The 16,417-nt window shown below is 42.2% G+C and overlaps 1 protein-coding gene across 5 annotated transcripts in view; it reads right to left on the reverse strand.

Annotated features, from left to right (window-relative positions):
- MARCHF3 (membrane associated ring-CH-type finger 3) overlaps window positions 1-16,417 on the reverse strand; it is a 119,061-nt gene that overhangs the window by 75,861 nt on the left and 26,783 nt on the right. The window lies entirely within an intron of this gene.

Below are 16,417 nucleotides of genomic sequence, written 5' to 3' on the forward strand. Positions count from 1 at the left end.
GGGTCCTACCTTGCTAGATGCTGTAGATCACAAAGGTAAATTGGAGATTATAAACTCACCCTGAAAAATAAATATGCATTTATAATTGGGCACTATCTTTTCACTGCCTCTTTCTGAAGGGAAAAAGCTCTAAAACCTTCTAATGGAGGCACTGCAAGCCATGACACCCTAAATAGAAAAAGACTGCATGGAACATGGCAGCTGAATGTGTTTATCTACCTGAGTTTCATAAACAAGCAAATTACAGTAGAAAGTGAGTTTGTGCATTGGGACTGCAGACTTTGCTTTCCCGTCTCTATCTTCCCTATAATCTAGAAGCTGAGCCAGCATAGATGGTAGTAACTTATATAAGGTACCTACAGCTGCATGACCCAGATGCCAAGCTCTGAAGTGTATGTTCCCGCAATAGAATGAATATGTGCTGAGCTGGTATTTTGTCTTGTCCATTGTGACGGTCTTGAAAACTACTGAGTTGTGTTGTGCTAATGAAGTACGTTGCTTTAGAAATCTTTTTTCTTGAACTATACAAACTTGTTTTTTCTTTTTAAATGTAAGACAATAAACTTATTTTACTTGTTCATATGGAGTTAAATTCATTTCTATGGTCGAGCTCTGGCTGGCATGGGGATACATCTCAGAAAACTGGCTCCCTAACCCCTAAGCACATTTGTGCATGTCTGAAGGAGAGGACTGCTCTGGTGTTTTTTCCCCCACTCAAATGGACCATATTCATGAAGGATAAGCACAGGTAAGAAGTAATCACCTATGTTCCCTCCCTAGTTTTTTCCTCCTACATCACATCTTCAATCCTAGAGTTGCTATATAAGGAGCTGCCTCTTATACCAATGTTCAGGTGAGTCCCATGGCAAGAAAATTCCTTGTTGGAATTCTTGGTTGAAAATCTAACTCAGGGTATCCCATGCAATTTCAAAATCTTCCATATCACCTTTTTCAAGAAATACACATAAGAAATTGCAGGTCATAATCTTAAAACACTTGTTTTAACTGCATTAACATAAACCCAAAGCATCCCTTGTTTAAACCTATCTGAACTTGCAAGGTAGGATGAATTAGTGGCTGGATGCGAAACCCTCACCGCTCAGTAGAGCAGGAAGCAGGGTTACTTTTGTAAAGTATAAGGGGCAAAGTTCTGTTTCAGGTCTTCACTCCTGATGGTCAAAGAGCATGGCACTTTCAGAAGAACAGGGGTATTAACCTTGCTGTTACAACTAACCCTCAATTTACATGATTACTCTCCTCTACCGTAATTTCCTCTAGAGACTAAACTTGATACGATATTCTTACTCATTTCCTGTTCTATCCTGCTGAACAATATATGAACTGTTTAACAGCACACAACAATGATTTTACTCAGAGGTGGCTGAATTTCAGCAACAGCCTGTTCCAACACAATGGTTTCTAAAGACATCTCAGATTCTTCTGGATGAAAAGTTGCTATATATAAAAGTCATAAAATAAAACAACAGGCTCATATCATTCATTTACTTTTAGTGAATGCCTGTGCCATTTTGCTCATTGGGCGTGTGTATACTTAATGAAATTTCCTGTTTGCGCCAACACAACTGCATTTGTGTTTGCACGACTCGGGATTTCCCACTGCTTTAAAGTCCATTTTAGTGCCATATGCTAACACTGCTATTGAGGCTAGGGACAGAAGTTATGCATAGACCACTTTCAGTCATCAGAAACTGGTTTAAACCTGTAACAGAACAGAAGTTCAGTGCACATAAACAAACTTCAAAATGGCTAAAACTGGTTTAAGATAAACCTTATTGAATGCAGTATCAGATTTAACTGATTTGGGTCAAACTGGTTTATGAAACTTCTGTCCTAGACCCCTTTCTGGTTCACGTTGAATCAGAGGCCCCCAGCATCCAGCATGCTTTCCATCCCTGGGCTGGGCTGTGCTGTCTGCTCCAGCAGTGAAGGGTTTTTAGGGAGGTGTGGGGAGGAGATGGACTGTCCCCACAGGCAAACCCCTGCTGGGGTCTTGGGCTGGGAGGGGAGCGGGGGGATTAAACTTACTGTCCCCTGAGTATAGAGCTGCCCTGCCCTGCTAAAAACTTACTGCTGGCTGTGACTGTGGACTACAAATCCCAGAGGCAACTAGAAGCAGGAAGAGGAAATGATGAGCAACCCCACAAAGTCCTGCTGCCGAGATTCTGGACTGCAAATCCCAGAGACCTCAGAAGCAGCAGGAAGAGGAAGCAGCCATGTCTATAACAAGTTCCCTTCCCACAAATCACTGCCTATATGTAATGTGTTGTATCTAGTCGGAAGAGTAAACCAATTTTATGTTCAATCCTTGTCTCCCCACCCTCCCCACCATTCTGGCTTCATTCCACTTCTTTTATAGTGTATATTTTCCTGACTTGTCTTCAGTGCATTTTATTATTTTACCAGACCCTCTACTTATACTAGCACCTACATTTTGTTCTCCGTCTCCTAATCTTCTGTCTTTTCTCTCCCCATCTCCCTCCAATCACTATTGCCTCACTCAATACAGCACTATAATTTTCTAAACTAAGGTATTCCATTCAATCCTCCTTTTCCTCTCCAAAAATCCTCAACCAACCCCTCCCCTCCAACATATACATAGCTCCTATAAACACTGCACGCAGATGTTTTAGGAATTTTGACATTTAATAGCCAGAGGACTAAATCAAGGCTCATACAAAAGACATTTCCAAACTGACTGAAACTATATTTCTGAGGTTAGATGGCAATCCTTCCTCCTGCTTTTGAGGTACTGGACAAAAGGAAGGTGCTGGTTCCTAAGCCAGTTTATACCTTCAGATTCAGTCTGGGGAATCCCTTCAACCTACCAGCCCACAGCAATGAGGTTTCTAATCAAAATGAAGCCTCCCACAGCTTGCTCTGGCTGCTTCAAGACTCTCTATCTGTCTCTATATTTGTTTCATCTCAGAACCTTCTGGCAGTTGCAAAAGTGGGAGGATAGATCTCCACTACTCTAAACTTTCCCTAGGCTCTGCTTCATTCCCCTCAATGAATGTTCACAGTCCTGCAGTGTAGTAGCAACTTCATGCTGCTGTAGCAGTTAGGCTAAATTATGTTCAGCAGAAGAGGCAGGAACTAGAATGACCTGCTTCTTGTCTGTTTCCCTGCTGTCCTCATAATTCTGCAGTGACCGTGCAAATTTACAGGACTAATCAACTTTCACTCTAAGGCTACAGACAGAAATTACATATGAATTGGTACAAGTGATTGGAAACCGGTTCAAATCTATAACACAAAAGAAGTTCAGTGTACGTAAATCACTTTTAAAATAGCCCAAACTGGTTTAAGATAAACCTGGATGGATGTAGTATCAGACTTAACTGATTTTGGTTAAATCAGTTTATTAAACTTCTGTCCCAGAACGCCTCCAGATTCAAGTCAACTCACAGTCCTCCAGAATCCTAAGTTACTTTGTACCTTCCCTGCAGCCTCCTCCCCCCTTACAGGGTGGGCAGGCTAGCCTTGGCCCAAGCTGTCTGCTCCAGCTGAGCAGGGAAGTGTGCTCTAGCGCTTTCTGGCTTCTGGCCTCGGCCACTGCAGGCATTTTGGCTGCATTTCTGGAATCAAAACTGAATGTCTGCTCACTTGCTTACTAGTTCAATCTATGCAGCTTAAATTAACCTGAAAAAATCAAATCAATTCAGCTTTGGGCTTTTTGACTGACTGTACTCAACCTAAGGCAGCTTAGAAATGCCAGGAGCCAGGCGAGTGGTTCAAAAAGCTAGTAAATGTAGATCTATCCTGGCTTACTCTCAGAGTCAACTTTGTAACCATGAGGGTTAAAAACAACTAAAAAAACCCCAGACTAAAGTTTAGGATTTTACAAAAGATGAGGCATGTACAAGAGAAGCCTCTGCACTCTCCAGACACAAGTGCATCTTTGAAGTATTATCAATGAAACAGTAACCCAAGTCAATAGTTACCAGTTACTTAGGGACTGGTCTGCCAGGTCTATTTTCTTGAATAAATAAGTGCTCATAAGTTTGGGTCCTTTAGAGGAGAACTACAAGTGAAAAGGGAGAGTTTCTACAAGAAAAAGTAATACAAGTGAATAAAAGATCCAAAAATATACCAGTATTATTTTATTCTAAAAAGAATTTTCTCTGTAATTCCCATTAGAAATATTAGACTTTTGACTGCTCTGGGTTTTTTTTTTCAGTAGGAGTCTTTTGAGAGGTAGAAAACTAGGGGAAGTATAATGCAGTACAAGATGGAAACCCAAGCCAATGAGAAGGGAAGATAGTTTTATCAGAATGTTTAAAACATTAATGTTGTTAAAAACTTTTTAGATTAAATGCCTGCTTTATGGGGGGAAAAAAGATGCGTAAGAGAAGTTTTTTTCCTAAAAAAATTCCTGCCCTTTCAAGTCAGGGCTAAAAAGACTTATAATGCTAGGTCATCACTCCCACAGCATGAACAAGAAAGATGAAAACAGATATAACCCTTACCTCCCTAACCCCCTGTACAGCACGCAGACTTTTGCCCCCACCCCCAAAAAAGCCTTTTCTGAAACATGAAAGAGAGAAAAAAAGGCACAATAGATTTACCCTCCCTCCCCATTTTTAGAGATCTCACATATTACCGTATCAGCAGGTCAAGACTCTTTCATTCTCTTTTGTCAGCACATACTGAGATTCTGCTGGTGTTTCCAGTCAAGTTAGTTATAGATTTGAATTTCCTTTACTACTTAAAAAAACTAAATAAGGACCAGCACTTTATGGGAAATCAAGCATAATCCCATCACTATCCCTGCTGCACAATTTTATTTCTTCCCTGCAGACCAGTTTACTGAAAAATCTCATACATCAGCCTGAACTGTTTTTGCATAAGGTTGAAGAAATATACAGCCAAAAATATACTTTCTTCTACTGAGACAAAAGGAAATCTGGTTCAAGTCTTTGTATAGCTTTAGAATGTGGTACGGACTGCAGGAAATATTTTGGAAGTTGCACTTCACACTTACCACCATTTTATTTTTGGCGGCTTCATTATTTTCCTATTCATCACAAAGGAATCTACTGCCCCTTTTTGTTAGTACCCAAACCTGTTATGTAAATTCTATTACATTTTTTAGTCATGGATACTGTGTAATAAAACAGACAGAGTTATACAGAAGATTATGAAGTCAATATACTTAAGGGCCAGAGTTCTGCTACCTGGCTAATACATTGCAAAAACGTGTGTTCAATCAGAATTCAAGAATCTGGTTTTTCATGTGTTAACTTCAAGTCTCTTATGCCATAATTATTTGAGCATCTTCATTGTTTGGTGCCCCTTTTGACAAACCTTGGACATGATGCCACAGAAGTGAAGGCACCTACAATCCAAGACAGAATCAACAAAAATGGTGGGTCCTCAACAGCTCTAACCCAGGGACAAGGTGTGTCAAGGTGGGCACTATGATAGGCTCATTATACTCCATCCCTACTCCAAGGGAACTAGGAAAACTCCTCTAACTCCTGCCACAAGTGCACCCTATAACTGGAGGAATCTATAAAGAAGATGTGCAGGAACAACTGCCAAGGTGGCACTGATTTTCTCTCCCACACTTGAAAAATAGGAAGACAGAATATAATGCTGCTTCTGAATATTTTGATCTCAACCTATCTGTGAGCTTGGTCTAAGATTGTTGCCATCTCTTCATGAAGTCACTGTTTTATAGAAGGACAAATAACTATAATTTCCCTTACTAGGGCTGACTAAATACCTCCAGTGATAGTTTTTCAGCTATTTCATTCTTCACTTAGAGCAAAACATTTATACAAAAGCAAAAGTAGGAAAAAAACCTCCCAAGAAGAGATGCAAGGAACTAGAAGACCAGTTCAAATATTCATGCTAAATAAAGACGACTAGAGCTAACGCCATGCCTAAACCTGGAGAGTGTTTAAAGGAAAAAAAATCCATAATCTGTAGTGTTTAAAAATGTTGTATGTAATTAATATGCTTCCCTTGTCACTTTCTTCACACAGAAACATATATGCTATGCCAGATTTAAAGTCACTTCCTTCCTTGAGTGATCATTTAAATAAGCAAAAAAGTATATGTAACAGAATAATATTCTGACAGCTTAATGTTCTACAATTGCTTGGCACATCTAAATGACTGTGCAAGGTGAAGGGTAACAGTGAAGTGGGCCCTGCTTGTTTATTCTTGTGGCCTTCCTTCCCTTCCAATTTGGTTATTTTTGGTACATACTATTTTTTTTTTTTAATCAGAGCTCTCTGAGTATGCAATGTCCTCCATGGCAATAATTAATCTATAAGTAATAAGTTCTGAAATTTGAGGGTATAAATAATAGACCAGCATGTCCCTGACACATTAATATAAGTGGTCAGTTTCTACTTCTGCAGAGAATGTGTTTTCATTTAACAAAGTAAAATATGTAAAATGCTTTTGATCCATCTCTCTGACAAAGGAGTGACTTTGACAGGAGCTTCACCATGAAATAAGGACGCGTTATCTGTTGCAATTCTTTTGGCTAAAAGACGACCTGGATCTCAACTGGGCCAAAGGTTCAGGCCCAAGATTAAAGTTTCTGTTTTTCTATGAAATACAACCCAAGGGATGCAATGGATATCAGTAAATGACTTCCTGCTAAATTCTGTAAATTGTAACTGTAAAAAAACCAAACAAACCAATACTGCGTTAGCCAAAATTTGGCACAGATTCATCTTGGATGTTTCATTTGGCTGGAGTGTAGGATTTGGTGAGCAGCCAGCAGCACTGATCAAGTGAACCAAACCATAAAACATAACACATAGAGGGGAAAAATATTACTGGCATGCAAATGTTGTTGGCAACGGCACAGCATCCTCACATCCAATTTTAAACAGCAGAAGATTTCTATACTCTGTAACATAATATAAGCTTGCCTTTCCGAAATAACAAAAGTTAACAGCTCTGACGGCTTCCTCCATTACTGTGTTTCTTTGCCCCCTACATATTGTGCTTAGATTACGTTCCTTGATAAATATATTCCCCAAAGTGACAAAATGTCTAACCTGGTGCATTCTTAATACACCAAGCTAACGTAACTCCCCTAAGATTTTTCAGGGTGCTAACTACCATTCAGAACTGATTTACAACTCATGCCAATGGTGTTTTATTCATTGCCATGCAAAATAAAGAGAAGATGCACACTTTACTTGCTGTGCAGACGCTGACAGTTTTAGTAAAACAAGTTACCAGCCATATAAGAGAAAGTGCCCTGTGCTCTTAATTAACAGCTACAAAGCAGTAGGGCAAAAAAAAAAAGCGCTCAAATCTTATTATTGTACCGAACAGTCAATACCACCACACAATTACTTTTACCACTGGGTCTTGTATAAGGTTAATAATCCTACCCTGAGCTCTTTATAGATGTACTCCAGGACTTTCATTGACACAGATCCATAATCAACTGTAACCATCCCTTATCCGACCCATCACGTGGGTGCCAGAGAATATTTTTGTCTTTGAAGTGCAGTTCTAAATCAAGAATGTATATGCATTATTCTACTATTGTACTCAGTTCAAGGGTCTCTTGCTTGCTAAGTGCTTTGGGGGTAGTAATTAAAATATTTCAGTAGTATTTGCTGAATGTCCCTATTAGCCAGATTGGGTTAGGAGCGCACTAGCAGCCAACTAACTTTTATATGTTTGTCTCCTAAATTTCCGTCTATATAGTTCATGCTCTGCCCCTTGTCATGGTTCAGTATACACCAGTGGTGATGTGATACAAGATATGACAGGACTATAAAGTTACAAGTGAAGAATCAAGTATGCTACTCTAAAAAAGGAGGAAGAAGAGGAGGAGGATACATTTTCCAAGTTCCTGCATTAATTTAAACCCAAATGTAACAGAAAAAAATGATATTTGAAAAAGTGACAAATATTGCTTTTACTTGCCCTAGCTTGAACTGGGAACTATTTTTTGTTTATTGTGATTTATTTAAAAGGTGTCCATCTGGAACTCATCTTGCATGTGTGCTGAACACGAAATCTTCCCCAGATAGGAATCTGCATATATCTAAGACAGTTTGGAGAAGACAAAACAATGCTTTTCCAAACATTTCCCTCTTAAGTAATGATGTCCACAAGTCCAACTAGGGCTCTGGAGTCTGCTTGCAGGTTTGGGGTTAAACTGAAACCCATCAATGACTCCTTGGAGACCAAAAAGTTGGCAGGCTGAAAGCTTTCCTTCTAATTGACTAAATGAGAAAAACAGGTTTAACTGATTTCACTATGAATGTCTTCTGCAGAACATGAGAGCTAACCTAACAATGGAAGAAAGAAAATTTGCAGACAGGCATGTCTACATTTTCCTATTCCTCAGCATCATGGAATACTTCAACAAGATTTCAACAAGCAGGGGGAAAGCAGTTTTGTCTAATGAATAACAAAAATGGAAATAAACTCATCAGGTAGATCATTTCTGTTTGCCAAGGTACTACCACATACAACAGTGTGTCCCCCCCACAAAAAAGGAACGTCAACTCTGAAACATTTTATGAAGGAGTATCTCAGTAGCCATCTTAGGTCTAGCTCATGGTTCTCAACCTTTTTATACCTGAGGCATCCCTCAACAGACTTAAGGCACACATTATACTCAAGGCACCCCTCCATAACTTAAGTGGCACCCCATTTCAAAAACTAACTTATTGATGGTAGTGCTAATCTCCTTGGAGAGGGGCCAGGCAGTAGTGGGTGGGGTAGTGCCCAGGCAGGGAAGAGCCTGCATCTCCTCATTACCTTCTGGCAACCTTTAACAGATCTTGTGGCCCCAACACCCTAGTTAAGAATCACTGGGCTTGGTAGCCATTGTGTTAAATTTCTTCTTTGATCACACCCATCCCTACAGTAGCTGCTATTTTGAGGAGTAAACGCAGAAAGATAAACACTCCTTCCTTGTCTGTCTGTCATTCATCCACCTCTGTATCAAAGGGGAATTTTGCCTTCCTCTGTAGCAGGGGGCATGGCCCCTCTACCTGGGCTTGGCTTTCTATCTGGGATCTCTTGAGCGTATATTAACAACCTTTTACACAAGCAGGACCTTGGCTGCTGTAGTTTCATTGCTCTACCCTTTGGCAGGTTAGGATGTTACATTTTGTAGCTTTGTCAGAGTTGACCGTAGTTTTGCTAATAGGTTAAACAATAGATTTGTATGTGATGGTTTGGATAGGGATGACCCTGCCTCTGGCAGGGGGATGGACTAGCTGTCCCATGAAAGTCCCTTTCAGCTCTATTTCTCTATGATTCTCTATGACTTTTGTGAAAATTCTTCAGCCAAAGCATACAGAACAAGTGATTATAAGCATTAGTTCTGTAACATTTTTAAATATAAGCAGGTACATTTTTACCACTATGCAAATATCTAAGGATGTGCCAGAACTTTTGGGTACGATAGCCTGAGACAAGACTGCAGTGCTGCTACCTGTTTTTTTAAGGGAAATATATTTGACATTACAAATGACTGCTAGAGGTGCGCTGATACATCAGTCTGAAATTGGATCAACACCAATATAAAGAAAACTGACTGCATTGGAAATCTGCTTTTTTTTGCCTGATGTGGATGATAATGTTGCCAATAAATGCCCAGTATATTCGTGCAACCACAGTGCAGCACATTGGCGGTGAGGAACACAGCCTAGCAGCTTGAAGAGCTGCATCCAGCTGCTAATTCTGTTGTGGTGGAAAGGGGTGGGGTAGGGAAAAGAGCATGGGGGGAGAAAAATGGAGGCTCCTGCAGTGAGGGAGGGAGTGGGGCTAGGATAGAGGCTGGGGCAGGCCTTGCATAGCTGGTGGGACATGGGACGGAGCCACAGCTCATCTGGGGGGGGGGAGGGAGGGGCGGCTCTCGCTGCTCCACACACTCTGGGAAGGCAACGGGGGTGCGTTCCCCTGGATCTCCCCAGGGCAGGGTGGGCCAGGCTGTCGCTGTGGGCTGGACCCAGGGCTGCACTGGGCTCTTCCCGGCAGGGGGCTGGGCCAGGCTGCACTTGAGGCAGGGGCTGGTCCGGGTTGTGCTTTTGGTGGGGTGGGCAGCAGCACTGGGAGAGGGGGCTGGGAGGGCTATGGCGAAATTTGGGGAGGCTGCAGCCCCCCCACCCCGTACCCTCCTCCCAGCACTGCCATTGCCCACCCTGAGCGCAGCCAGGACCAGCTCCCCTGCCAGAAAGACAACAGCATTACCCTGGCCCCAGCCCACAGCGGCAGCCCACCCCACCCCGCACACAGATCCAGGGGCACACGCTCACCATGCCCTCCTGGGGTGAACGCAACAGTGAGAGCTGTCCCCCTCCCCCCCAGATGAGCCATGGCTCTGTACCATGCCTTACCCAGTCCTGGCTGGGCAGTGCCTGCCCCAGCCCCAGCCCCACTCCCTCCCTCACCGCAGGGCCTCCATCTGCTCACCCACACCCCTTCTCTTCTCCCTCCCCCCCCACTACAACAGACTTACCAACCTGACACTGCTTTTCAAGCTGCCGGCCTGTGTATCAGAAATCAGATCGGTATCAGCTGATATGCCTCCTTAAAAATCAGTATCGGTATCAGCCCAAAAAAATCTATCGGTGCACCCCTAGTGAATGTGGCATTCATCTACAGACCTTCTTTGTCAGCCTGAAAAATTGAGTACTAGGGCTTCAGAGAAAGCCAATCCCAACTCCTAATTGGGCTGATGTGAAATTGGTGGAGCTGGCAGTGAGAATGCTAGTAGAATCGGATGCTAGAAGCCCATGGGGAAAGGCTTAGTGGTGGAGAGTGCCCAGGACAATAGGAGAGAAGGAGATAAAAAGGAGGGAAAGAGAACATATAGCCAAATTAGGCAGACACCAAAAAAAGGGAAGGTGGTTGCTTTACTCAAACAGCAACATTTCAGCACTTGTGGAAAAGACAAATGGCTTCAGCAAGGCCAAAACGGGCAGGCAGGAAATGGAAAAAATGATTAGGGTGAGGGGATAACTGACTGGGGTGAAGGAAGAAATCATTTCCTTCAAGTAATAAAATAAATTAAAGCCTGTCTTTGTTTTGAAATGAACTTCTATATTTTTGCCACTGTTCACTCAACGGCTGCTTCAGACCCATTTCTAAAATGGAACTTGATCATACAGTTATTTTAGGTAAAAATGCTGAGGCAACCTTTATGAGAGGTGAATTGTGCAATTGAATCAGCACCGTAAATAAGAAGCAAAGCTACTGAAAAGAAAAAACATTTTTCCCTTTGGCTAAAATTAAGATAAGAATCTATTGCCTGGCTATCACTGCGGAAAAGGGCCTCAAATCCACAAACAAACTTGTCATGAAGGTGATCTGGAAGAAATCTGGTGTGACTTTTTGGGGCGTCTCCAGAAGACCTCTGGTCCCCAGCAATTAGCAGCAAAGAACACTGTCCCCCTGACTTTGCATAATTAAAGATGTGCAATTACTCATGTCCTTTTGCTAAAAGATCCAAAATGGTTTGAAACAGCACTCAGATTGCCTCTGAGGTAGCTGTTAATCATTTTACAGATAAGATGAGAAAACTGTGGTAGGAAAAAACCTGACTGGCTTGCCCCCTTTCATGCTGAGAGTCAGTGGCAGAGGTGGAAATGGGAAATCTTGCCTTCCAGTGTCCAGTTTTAACTGCTAGACCAAACTCGCTCTCCCTAGAGGATATGCTGCCACAGCAACAATGTTTGCTCTAATTGACATTTTAAAGTAAGCTGGATTGCACAATGGCACCAGCTCTGCCACAGAGATCATTAGGTACCATTCTACCTGCAGGAACCTCAGGGAGCACTGTGTATGCATGTCTCCTGCACTGTGCTACAAACATGGTACTACAAATACCAGCATGACGATGCTCGAAACTTGCACGCTCCTGTATTCTACCGGGGGACGTATTTTAACCCTGACTGCTATCCAACAAACAGCAAACTATCACTGTTAATTGACAGACTGTATTTTAAAGACAAAGATGTCACTTGTCCTGCCCACTCCTTTGCCCATAGAAAACAAACTGAGGAAAAACAGTGCATCTATTACAGGGAGAATTGGCTTGAGACCATTTACACAAGTGCTGTCAGCAAAGGGTTCAGGCTGCGAACTATGAGAGAGGAAAGCACTGAATGCAAAAGAACTGGGGAAGTCACAAAAGGAAAGAGTTGGTATCTAAGACCAATCTGAAGACCCATAACAGTGTTCAAAAGCCTATTTGCTAGTTAGTACCAACTTAAGGAGCAGTATGTGATTTTTATATGCATCTCAAAATAAGAGTTTGTGAGCAACTTTGTAGAGCGCTGTAACAAAACCAGTGGTCCAGGATCAGACCCCGAAACTTGCAAATGTAAATCTGCTCTTCTATGTAAGCTTTTATTGTGTATTCTTAGTGCTCGTGATTGTAAAAGTTATGTTGTAGTTTCTGTTCCAACCCTTCCTTATACCATTCTCAAACAATTTTTTTTGGCATCAAGTTTTTTATGTTTAGTCTCAGGTTCTTCACGTGAAAGTCTGAGTCATTTGTGAATTCTGAAAACGAAAGATTAGGAAGGTGGGGGGAGGTCTGCAATATTTAACTTTTGTATTAGACAGTTCTCTGTACATGCTCCACTTTCCTAGTCATTTCTCTTTCATGTTGGGGTGGGGATTTTTTATACAGCAACAAGACAAAGGACAGTATTTTTCTCTAACAAGAAAAAATCTTTATAAAAGCACAAAACTTCCAAGAGAAGTGGTGCTGGCTCCTACCCTGGGGGTTTTTAAGAGGAGGTTGGATGAACATCTTGCTGGGGTTGTTTGACCCCAGTATTATTTCCTGCCATGGCAGGGGGTTGGACTAGATGATCTACTCAGGTCCCTTCTGACCCTAGAAACTGTGAAACAAAAAAACCTGGCAGGAGGGTTGGGATAGATTGGTTATTGGAATCAACTTTTAACTTAGTTTTTAAAAAGTGACTAGGTTTTGAGCTGACAGCCTCCCTTTAACAGAGAATATTGTAAAGGACAAGTTTCCCCAAGCCTTTTCAGATGGAGGTTTCTTGTCTCACACTGTCTCGATGCTGCAGTCTTTGATTACCTGGCTAGCTACTCAGATGTAGGTCATAGAGGTGAACAGCCTCAGTGGGGAGGGGTAACGTTCTTTTTTGAGAGCACCTAAATCATGCAACAAACAAATACTGCTCACTTAATGGGGCAATATTTATTGCTGCCTCTATCTGTATTCTAAATTGCAGCTGCTATGACAATGAAGTCTATATATGTGAAACTCCAGCCATGACTGAAGTACCATTTCTTCTCATCTTTATCCAGTGCAGGAATGCCACAGAAATTCTGAGGTATGACTTTCTCATAAATCGCATACAGCTTATTACTAAAGCTACATTTTAAAAGCTCGTTGGCATAGACTCTTCCGTGTGTTCAGAAGCCAGTAAAACCTTGGGTGGAAAGCCCTGCTTGAGAACACCAGATCTGAAAACTGCAAAGCATTCATGATCCCCGGTGAAGACAATGCAGATACTCCTCCCTCCAAGGATCAGGCTTTTAGTAATAGAGAAAGAGTAGCACAAGAGCATTTTAACTTACAGCTGACGTCAACACTTCATTCATACAGAATCACTTTATCATCAATTGTTCTATTCACAAACACAAGACCAATTATTCTATTTTTAGTTTGTTACATACCCAGAAGTGAATGAAATGGCTGGACGAGCTGCCCATTACCTAGGATTGATTTAACGCCACCCCCCCCAAAAAAAAACAAAAAACCCACTAACAAAACCCACAACAAGTAGTCTGTAGCTACCATGCATTTCCCCTCTGCGCAACAATGAACAACAGATGCTGGTCTCAACCTTTAGGAGTCATTATGCTAGAAATGGGCCTATCAGTAGGTGAGTTTTCCAAGCTCGTGCATTATTTTATTTTTAAGACTCAGGTACATTTTTAGCCTTAGTTCTGTATAAGTTGTATATCACTGCCTAGGCCATTGCAGATAATTACTATATATACTATGCATAACTTACATGTTAGAAAGAATTAAAGTTCCTCTTTGTAATAGTTTCATAGTTTGTAGGGTTGGAAGGGACCTGAGTAGATCATCTAGTCCGACCCCCTGCCATGGCAGGAAAGAGTACTGGGGTCAAATGACCCCAGCTAGATGTTCATCTAACCTCCTCTTAAACACCTCCAGGGTAGGAGCCTGCACCCCTTGAAGTGTGGCGCCCAGAACTGGATGCAGTACTCCAGCTGCGGCCTGACCAATGCCGCATAGAGGGGAAGGATCACCTCCTTGGACCTGCTCGAGATGCATCTGTGGATGCATGCCAAGGTGCGGTTGGCCTTCCTGACTGCCTCTCCACACTGCCGGCCCATGTTCATCTTGGAGTCAATGATCACTCCCAGATTCCTTTCTGCCTCCGTGCTGACAAGAGGGGAGTTCCCCAACCTGTAGGTATGGTGCCGGTTGTTCCTCCCGAGGTGCATCACCTTGCACTTGTCTGTGTTGAAACCCATCCTCTTCTCGTCTGCCCACCCTTGTAACCTGTCTAGGTCAGATTGTAACCTGTTGCATCCTTCCACTGTTCCCACTTCCCCCCACATCCTAGTGTCATCAGCAAATTTGAACAGGGTGCTTTTACCCCCTTGTCCAAATCGCTGATGAAGATGTTGAACAGTATGGGCCCGAGGACCGAGCCCTGCGGAACCCCACTGCCCACATCCTTCCAGGTTGAGAAGGACCCATCCACTACCACCCTCTGGGTGCGGCCCTCCAGCCAGTTGGCGACCCATTTGACTGTGTGGGTGTCTACACCACAGCCCCCCAGTTTCTTAATGAGAACAGGGTGAGAGACAGTGTCAAAAGCCTTCCGGAAGTTATCCACTGCTACCCCTGCATCTAATGATCTGGTGATCTGATCGTAAAAGGCCACCAGGTTGGTCTGACAGGACCTGCCACTGATGAACCCATGAACCCCTAATGAAAAGGACTAGGATTTTGTTCGGCTAGCACTAACCACAATATACACATCCCATTTTGATATATACATGAGAAATCTTTCTTCCCTGACCACTGTGCTCCTCCCTTACCCTTGCCTCTGTGATTTTTCAAGCTTTTAGACAATAAGAGAAGACTTCACAGCTTCCAGAGCTACAGTCTTAATTAACTTTGGCATTCACTCTTGGTAGCATATTAAGTCAGAGTCTAAGAATACCAAATCTGTTTGAAGTGATTTGTTATTTGACACTGTAATGACCCACAATGAATATGCAAGCCTTTACCCTTGCTCTGCTCTGAGGCTTCAGTTTTATTTTTACATTTCAAAATCTGGCAGCATTTTATAACAAGGTGATATCATCACATCAATTACAACAGAGCTCCCAAAGAATATTTTATCCACTTAAGTGACAACAATATTACTAATATAGAATACTTCTAATTTACCTGTTGTTTATCTCCAGATGCTGTAGGTGCTTTCCAAAGGAAAAATGTGGTACAAACCTAACTGTAGTTTAAGCAATTCACAGCCTGCATCCAAAAGGTAAACTGATGGCCGAGAAAGGAGCACAGTAGGCAAGTGAACTGCATAGTTGGCAAGGGGACACATCTTAGTGCAGTAGGATATTGTGTTACCACAGCAATACAGTCTGGGCTGGGGTTTTGTTTGTTTAATTGTAGCAGATTGTCAGCTGTAGTTACATAGCTGAAGTTAGAAGCACTACATAGGCAACCAAAAACAACTGTTATATAAACTAGTCCCAATTTCCTTCAACTTGCCATTAATCAGTCAACTTACTTTTCTTCCAGGCTTCCTTGAGCAAAGAAAGAAAAGCGGCTTTAAGGATGAGCTCAGGAAGGACATTCTACATATGACGGAGCGTAGAAGAAGACATAAAAATGGTTGTAGGAGATGCAGACAAGCAGCATAATGGAGCGGACATAAATGGCAAATTATATGGTGAGCAAATCATGGTGACAAGGGAGGACATGTTTTGTTGGACTTTTAACAAGGTCAAAGCAACACATAAGGTCATGTGGGTGTCAGGTCAACAGTGAGAACAAGGCTACAGTAACTGAGGGCCTGAGCAACTGTTTTTACCTGCGAGGCCACAAAGAAAATTGGGAAACTTGAAGATCATGTGGAGAAAGAAATAGCAGGATTTGAAGACTGATTGTGCATTTGGGGTAAGTATAGACATTATGGGGCATTAGGGAATGTCAGGATGCGGAGGCAGTCCTGGGGTTGGGGCCAGTGGCTGAGTTTTCCCAGCCCTGGGGCCGCTCAGGGAAAGTGTACAAAAGTTCCATGCACCAATCTGACCTAAATTAAATAAGTTTCATACTACGTAGATCTAGGCTTATCTTAAACCAGGTTATGCAATTTTAGACCAGTTTGTGAACATGGAACTTCTGTACTCACAGATT

This window comes from Crocodylus siamensis, chromosome 3 (genome assembly GCF_052110815.1).
Source record: "Crocodylus siamensis isolate JL-2025a chromosome 3, ASM5211081v1, whole genome shotgun sequence".
Lineage (NCBI taxonomy): Eukaryota > Metazoa > Chordata > Crocodylia > Crocodylidae > Crocodylus > Crocodylus siamensis.